Here is an 8,080-nt window from a genome sequence, read left to right as displayed (position 1 = left end):
AAATAAAAAAAGATTTGACATCAATATGTGAACATTTCTTAAGAAAGAACTGAATATTTCATGGGGTGTCCTAATTTATTCACATGACTGTAGGTGTTCAGGAGGAAGAGCCTCAGAGCCCCCTTAGGGAGGAAGCCCTCTTCTAACTGGAAAGGACAAATAACCTCACAGTCATAAAAACCTCCGTTTGACCACAAGGACAAGTGCAATAGGTACACAGTTAGTAAAACAGTCAAATGCTTCACAGGCACTATTCATTCAAGGCAGTCATATACAGTAGGTGACACCTACAGGGATAAGGGCTATTGGTGTGGTGTACAGTTGGGTCCAGTAGGTTTTAGGTAGATTTTGAAGGGCTCACTATATACAATAAAGGGGCTATGGTGAGATGTGTACCTGGGATGGTGCCGGATGGTATACATCCGAGGGTGCTGAAGGAACTTTGGGAAGTTCTGGTAACTCCGTTGACTGACCTTTTCAATGAGTTTCTAGAGTCAGGAGTGGTACCGGAGGACTTGATAAGGGCGGATGTGGTCCCTCTCCACAAAAATGGAAGTAAGGAAGAAGTAGGGAATTTCAGGCCGGTAAGTCTGACTTCTGTGGTAAGCAAATTAATGAAAACGCTTTTATAACAGAGAATGGTCAAGTTTCTGGAATCCTGTGGATTATAAGACTGGAGGCAACATGGATTCACTAGAGGTAGGTCTTGTCAGACAAATCTGATCAATTTCTTTGAATGGGTGACCAGAGAATTGGATAGAGGATGTGCGCTAGATGTGGTGTATTTAGATTTTAGCAAAGCCATGGACCACTCTGGTCAAACTCGTCTTTTCAATATATGGAGATTTCATAGTTGCCATAGGTGATAGAGACAGTGTTTAAAGGTTGTTTGAATTTGCAAGATCAGAGTGAGAGATGAGTCTAGCACAGGAGCATCCAACCTCTTCCCTTACCAGGTCAGGTTATCAGGATTTCCCAAATGAATATGCATGAGATCTACTGTATATGCATACAATGGAAGCAGTTCATGCATATAGATCTCATGCAGATTCATTGGGAATTTCCTGAAAACCCGACTGGATTGCGGTCTTCGAGGACCAACATTGGACAACATGGATCTAGCAGTATCCCAAAATTCCTGACCTGTGATTTTAGGGAAAGTTCATACTTCCTACAAGGTATTTCGAAGTCAAGTATTGATATATAGAATGGGGAGTAGAGGGGTGTTTCATAGTCCATTTATAAAAGTGCTTTCACTGCTGAGAAGGGGCATCGAGTTAGTTAAATTGCACATGAAAAGCATGGTTAAATTTATATCCACAGATGCGATGGACCTCATCCCCATGGTTGTTCTGAATAACAAAAACAACAGAATGGAGTGGACATCCTCAACACTAGCAGTCATGCAAAAAGCTCTTACAAAAAAAGAGAAGTGGCCAGATTCTTTTGGAAGGACTGCTCAAACCCTTAGAAGCACAAATACAGGATGTCTGGGGTGGTACTTGGAGACCCAGGAAAGAGACTTGAGAGCTCTGATCGACAAGTCAATGAAGCCGTCCATACAATGTGTGGCAGCGGCAAAAAGTGCAAACAGAATGCTAGGAATGATTAAGAAGGGGATCGCGAACAAATCGGAAAAGGTTATCATGTCGCTATACTGGGCCATTGTGCGCCCTCACCTTGAGTACTGCAGTACTACTCAAAAGGGTCCAGAGAAGAGAGACTAAAATGGTTAAGGGGCTGGAGGAGTTGCTGTGAGAGATTGGAGAAACTGGGCCTCTTCTCCCTTGAAAAGAGGAGACTGAGAGGGGACATGATTGAAACATTCAAAATACTGAAGGGAATAGACTTAGCAGATAAAGACAGATTGTTCACCCTTTCCAAGGTAGGGAGAATGAGAGGGCACTCTCTAAAGTTGAAAGGGGATAGATTCCATACAAACGTAAGGAAGTTCTTCTTCACCCAGAGAGTGGTAGAAAACTGGAACGCTCTTCCAGAGTCTGTTATAGGGGAAAACACCCTCCAGGGATTCAAGACAAAGTTGGACAAGTTCTTGCTAAACTGGAACGTACGCAGGTGAGGATGGACTCATTTAGAGCACTGGTCTTTGACCTGGGGGCCGCAGTGTGAGCGGACTTCTGGGCACTATGGACCACTGGTCTGACCCAGCAGCGGCAATTCTTATGTTATGTTCTTATGTAAGGGGCTCATAAAAAAAAAATATTCAAAAAGTGGCCTAAATTGATACTTGGATGATCAAAAAGACAGATCGTCCAAATACCTATAATCAAAGCTGGTTTTAGACATATCTAAAACCAGCTTAGGCCTTTACCTTACCTCTGAACACCTAGAGTGAAAAGAGGCGTTTTTGAAGGAGGGGAAAGGGCAGGAGGTGGGCTGACCTAGACTTAGTCATACTGCAAGTATAATCAAAAGTTTAACGAGATTGCCCAGTTGGAACGTATACGTTTTGACTAAGACCAAGTCAAAACAGGTAAAAGTTCTGAATAGGGGCTGTTGAAGCAATCAGCTCAGCAGCCCCCAGCAACCTGTCCACCCCTAACCATAACGATCATGGCAGGAGAGATGCCTAATCTCTCCTGCCGTGATCACGATCCCACACATCCGCCCCCCGAACTGTTGCGAACCGGCAGGAGGGATCCCAAACCCTCCTGCTGGCACCCCAGACAAAACTGCAATCGCTGGCAGGATTTCCAGAAGGCAATGGCACCCCCACCCCCAGAACCCCAAACTGGCAGGAGGGCTTGGGATCGTTCCTGTTGGGTATCGGGGGGAGGGCTGGGGGGGATTGCGATCACGACAGGTGAGATTAGGCATCTCTCCTGCTGCGATCGTTGCGGTGGGAGGGGAGGGGGACGACAGTTACAGGATTCTGTAATAGGCGTTTTTTGACAGATGCTGGTTACAGAATTCTGCTTGTAAGTGAAGGACTGGCCCCTCCTTCGCCTAAAAGGTCTGGGTTTTGGCATTTGGGACTTGAGCAATTTTTTGGTCGAGAATGTGTTGTAGGGATAGATGTAGTGGAAGTCTAGGTGAGTAGATTGCTGAATGTGGAGGTAGGCCATTCTAAAAAAACCAAACTCATTTTGGACACTTTTTTTTTAGAATGGACATTTCCCTGCTGCCAATATCAACGCCTAGTGACTTAGGCCAACATGGGACTTAGATGTTTTTTTTTGGGGGGGGGGTTTATTATGGCCCTCCATGTGCAAATCTAAGAAGAGAGCTGATGCTATTTAATATACCATTGGAGTTCACATTACAAACCAGGAAAACCTCTTTTCCTGCAGCTGCTGCTATTTTCATCAGGTCCTAAGCTAAAAAACCCTTAATTTTCAACATTACAATTTCAACTTTGTAACTCTATACGTGGAAGTTGAACAAGTGCTGTGAAAACTTCTCCAACAGGACTTTGATCACAGTCGTAAAAGAATACATGCAACTGGTACAAGCAACTGTTAAATATATGAAAAATAGCGAATTGATGAAAGACTGTACAGAATTTTAGAGGCTACACCTTGCTGGCTTTTGACCTGTCACCCAATCAGAAATGTGCAGATCACTACTCCCTATTCAAAATCGGCAATCTGCACACATAAATATACTTTGTAAATGCTTTGCTCCATATTGTAAACATGATTATCTACTGATGAAGGAATGTCCTGTTTGACTACAAGTAAACAATGAACATTGTACAGATCTAAAATTGTTGAAGGAGGGCCTGTATACCATAGAATCATTTTTAGACTTTTTACCCAGCAATTGGTCACTTGGTACATGAACATCATAGAGACCTTTGGCTTTAGTGGTAAATACCGACTTGTATGACCTACCCGGCAAGCACTGGTTAGCTATCTATCTAAGTCACAATGCATCGGTGAGGTTTGTTGTTTTTTTTTAAATTTTAATGGACGTCCCCCTGATAGTTTATTGTTTCCTAGCAGTATTATAGATGTTTTACAGAAGCACTGTGAAACTATCGTGTACCACAACAGACAGCTACAACATCCTCTATCGACAACCTATGGTTACATAGAAACATGGTAACATAGAGTATGACTGCAGAAAAGGGCCATCGGCCCAACAAGTCTGCCCACTCGAATAACCCTCCCCCCTAAACACTCCCTCGAAGTAATCCTACATGTTTGTCCCATTTTTTCTTAAAATCGAGCACGTTGTTGGCCTCAAATACCTGAAGTGGAAGATCATTCCAACGATCAGCCACCCTTTTGGTGAAGAAATACTTCCTGATGTCACCATGAAATCTCCCACCCTTGATTTTTAATGGATGCCCTCTTGTAGTTGTAGGTCCTGTGAGGAAAAGATGTCTTCTTCAACCTCAATATGGCCAGTAACATATTTGAATGTCTCTATCATGTCTCCCCTCTCTCTGCGTTCCTCGAGAGTGTATAGCTGCAACTTACTTAGATGCTCTTCATATGGGAGATCCTTGAGTCCTGAGACCATCCTATTGGCCATTCACTGAACTGATTCCATTCTCAGCACATCCTTTTGATAGTGTGGCCTCCAAAATTGAACACAATATTCCAGATGGGGTCTTACCATGGACTTGTACAACGGCATTATAACTTCAGGCTTTCGGCTGACAAAACTTCTTTGGATGCAACCCAGCATTTGTCTAGCCTTGGATGAAGCTCTCTCCACTTGATTGGCAGTCTTCATATCTTCACTAATGATTACTCCCAGGTCCCGTTCTGCAACAGTTCTTGTTAAAGTCTCACCATTTAGGGTGTAAGTTCGACATGGGTTTCCACTACCAAGGAGCATAACCTTGCACTTTTTGGCATTAAAACTCAGTTGCCAAATATTAGACCATTTTTCCAGTAAAAGTAGGTCCTGCGTCATAGTGTTGGGCACGGTTACTCTGCCCACTACTTTGCACAGTTTAGCGTCCTCGGCAAATAATGCAATTTTACCTCAAAGTCCCCGAGGCAGATCCTGTACAAAGATATTAAATAGGATTGGACCCAAGACCGAGTCCTGCAGCACTCCACTGATCACTTCCGACGTTTTGGAGGGAGTATCATTTACCACCACTCTTTGAAGTCTGCCACTGAGCCAGTCTTTAACCCATGCAGTCAATGTTTCTCCTAATCCCAACAGACTCATCTTGTTCAATAACCTACGGTGTGGGACACTATCAAAAGCCTTACTGAAGTCCAAATACACGACATCCAGGGATTCTCCCTTATCTAGCTTTTTCATTACCCAGTCAAAGAAGCTGATTAGATTGGATTGGCAGGACCTTCCCTTTGTAAATTCATGCTGGTGGGTATCCCTCAGCCTCCCGTCGTTTAAAATCGTATCTAATTTGTGTTTAATCAACGTTTTCCATAAGTTTACACACTATTGATGTGAGACTTACAGGTTTGTAATTTGTAGTCTCTGACCTGCAACCCTTTTTGTGGAGCGGAATGACATCAGCTGTTTTCCAGTCCAATGGGACTTTTCCCTGGCTTAGGGAAAGATTGAAAAGTGCAGCTAACGGCTCCGCCAGGACATCTCTCAATTCCCTAAGCACTCTGGGGTGTAGTTTATCCGGTCCCATAGCTTTGTTCACCCTGAGCCTTGATAGTTCTTGGTAGACGCTGCTGGCGGTAAATTCAAAATTCCGGAATGGGTCTTCTGAGCTTTCCCTTGTCTGCAGCTGTGGACCGGAACCTAGCGCCTCACAGGTAAAGACCGAGCAGAAGTATTCGTTGAGTAGTTCGGCTTTATCGGAGTCCGATTCTACATAGTTATCGTCGGGTTTCCTTAGGCGCACTATTCCGTCTGTGTTCTTTTTTCTGTCACTAACATACCTGAAGGATTTATCCCCTTTTTTAATATTCTTAGCCAAATTTTCTTCCATCTGGAGTTTGGCATATCTGACTGCTTCTTTAACAGTCATAGATTTCATCAGATAGGTTTCCTTAGCTTCCAGGCGTTGTGATTGTTTGTAGGATACAAATGCTCTTTTCTTCTGTTTTATGAGTTCCGAGATCTCTGCAGAGAACCACCGGGGTTTATTATTTCTCCTCCGTTTACTCACAGTCTTTATATAGAGGTTGGTTGCTTCCTGTAGGGTAGATTTCAGAGCTGACCAAGGTACCTCCACACTATCTGCTTATTTTTCTTACACTATTGCTGTAAAGAAATATCTCTTGAAAATGTTTTACAATTATGAGAAACATGTGAAAATTATGAAATGGAGTTATGTTTTCTTTGCTATCTTTCACAAATTGTATGTGTAGGACTTTTCAAGATCTGTTTTGTAACCTCCAAAGATGTGTTTCCTACAAGGAGTGTCACCTTGTATATAAATAAAACTCTGAAAAGAAATCAAGAATCTGATGTCTTTTGTCTGTGCACAAAAGTCCTATTGGCATCCCAGGTCACCATATCCTTGTGTTTGGTTATCAATCTAGCAGCTTTTCTGTGCACAGATTCCTTTTAACACTTCCTGAATAACAGGATCAGGTGTCCTGTTATTTATCAGGATCTCCATTTGTTTATGACCTTTTTTGGGTACATACAGGTTTATTTTTTCTTTTTCCTTTTTGCCCTGTCTTGCTATAATGCAGCTGAACAACATTTGGCATTTTCATGGTCAGTTAGTTCTATACTTTGAAGAATACCTCTCATTTTTAGATTGAGCCTTTAAATACCATCCATTCTAATATTTTCTTGAGGTCCTGGAGGCCCTCTTAAATTATCAAGTTGCCAGTTAAGGACCAAGTACATCTTTTCAGCATAATGGTCCAGTATTTGTGGCAGCTAAGATATGCAGGGTCATGCTTTTGGGCTGCAAAAGCCTGAGGGAATGGTACAATGTAGGGGGTGAAGAACTTTTGTATACAAAAGAGAAGCCAGATTTGTGTGTGGCCATATATGTTGATCTTAAGGTGGTCAAAAAAGCAGAAAAGGGAGAGGAATGGCCAGTAGGAAAAAGGAGGTAATGATGCCCCTGTGTAAGACTCTGGCGAGATCTCACCCTCAGAAAGATATAAATAGGATGGAGTCAGTCCAGAGGGCATCTACTAAAATAATCAGTGATCTTCATCATAAAACATATATGGAGAAAAGGAGGGAAAGGGGAGATATGATAGAGATGTTTAAATACTTACATAGCATAAATGCACATGAGGCAAGTCTCTTTCAATTGATAGGAAACTCTAGAATGAGGGGCGTAGGATGAAAGTGAAAGGAGATAGACTCAGAAGTAAACTAAGAAAATTCTTTTTTTCATGGAAAGAGTAGTGAATGCAAGGGAAATGGCCTCCCAGTGGAGGTGTAATGTAATGTAATGTAATGTAATTTATTTCTTATATACCGCTACATCCGTTAGGTTCTAAGCGGTTTGAAGAAAATGGTGGAGAGGAAAATGGTATCTGAATTCAAGAAAGCTTGGGACAAGTACATTGGATCTCCAGGGGAGATGAAGGTATAGAAGATGGCATGGAAAGGCAGACTAGAAAGGCCATATGGTCTTTAGCTGCCTTAATTTTTCTCTGTTTCTACTGTATACTGCATTGCCAATCTGAACTGTAATCAGTGGCAAGACAAAACTTAGAAGCGGGCTAATAAACCCTCCAGACTGCATCATGAACTTCTTTATTTTAAGAGGTACCCTTTTGTCCCTGAAACATTTTATTGCATGCTTTTGTCTTTAATGGATGCTGTGCTATTAAGTCATCCAAAGTGATGCCTAGGATGGCCTCTCTCTGCTGGGGTGAGGCCTAAACTAAATGATTTAAAAGCTCCAGATTCCAATTCAGGCAGTTAGACATGTTGTTGCTTGAAAGCGTTTGATTCTCATTTAGGAAAAATCTGAAGTTTGTCACTTCTTTTTATAAGCACATTTTCTCACAGTTCATGGCCATCACTGCTGGAGAAAAGATGTGTCTCCAGTCTATAAACCTTGGGCACCAATGCGATCCATGATGAGATAGCTGTATGGTTTTCTGGTAACATCCTCATAAGCCTCAAGAAAAAAAGCATGTGTTGCCTGGATACATTTGTCTGGCAAGAAACATTATTTGCTTTTTGTTTCTGGGAT

The sequence above is a fragment of the Geotrypetes seraphini genome, chromosome 3 (genome assembly GCF_902459505.1).
Source record: "Geotrypetes seraphini chromosome 3, aGeoSer1.1, whole genome shotgun sequence".
Taxonomy (NCBI): Eukaryota; Metazoa; Chordata; class Amphibia; order Gymnophiona; family Dermophiidae; genus Geotrypetes; species Geotrypetes seraphini.
This window is presented reverse-complemented; position numbering follows the sequence as displayed.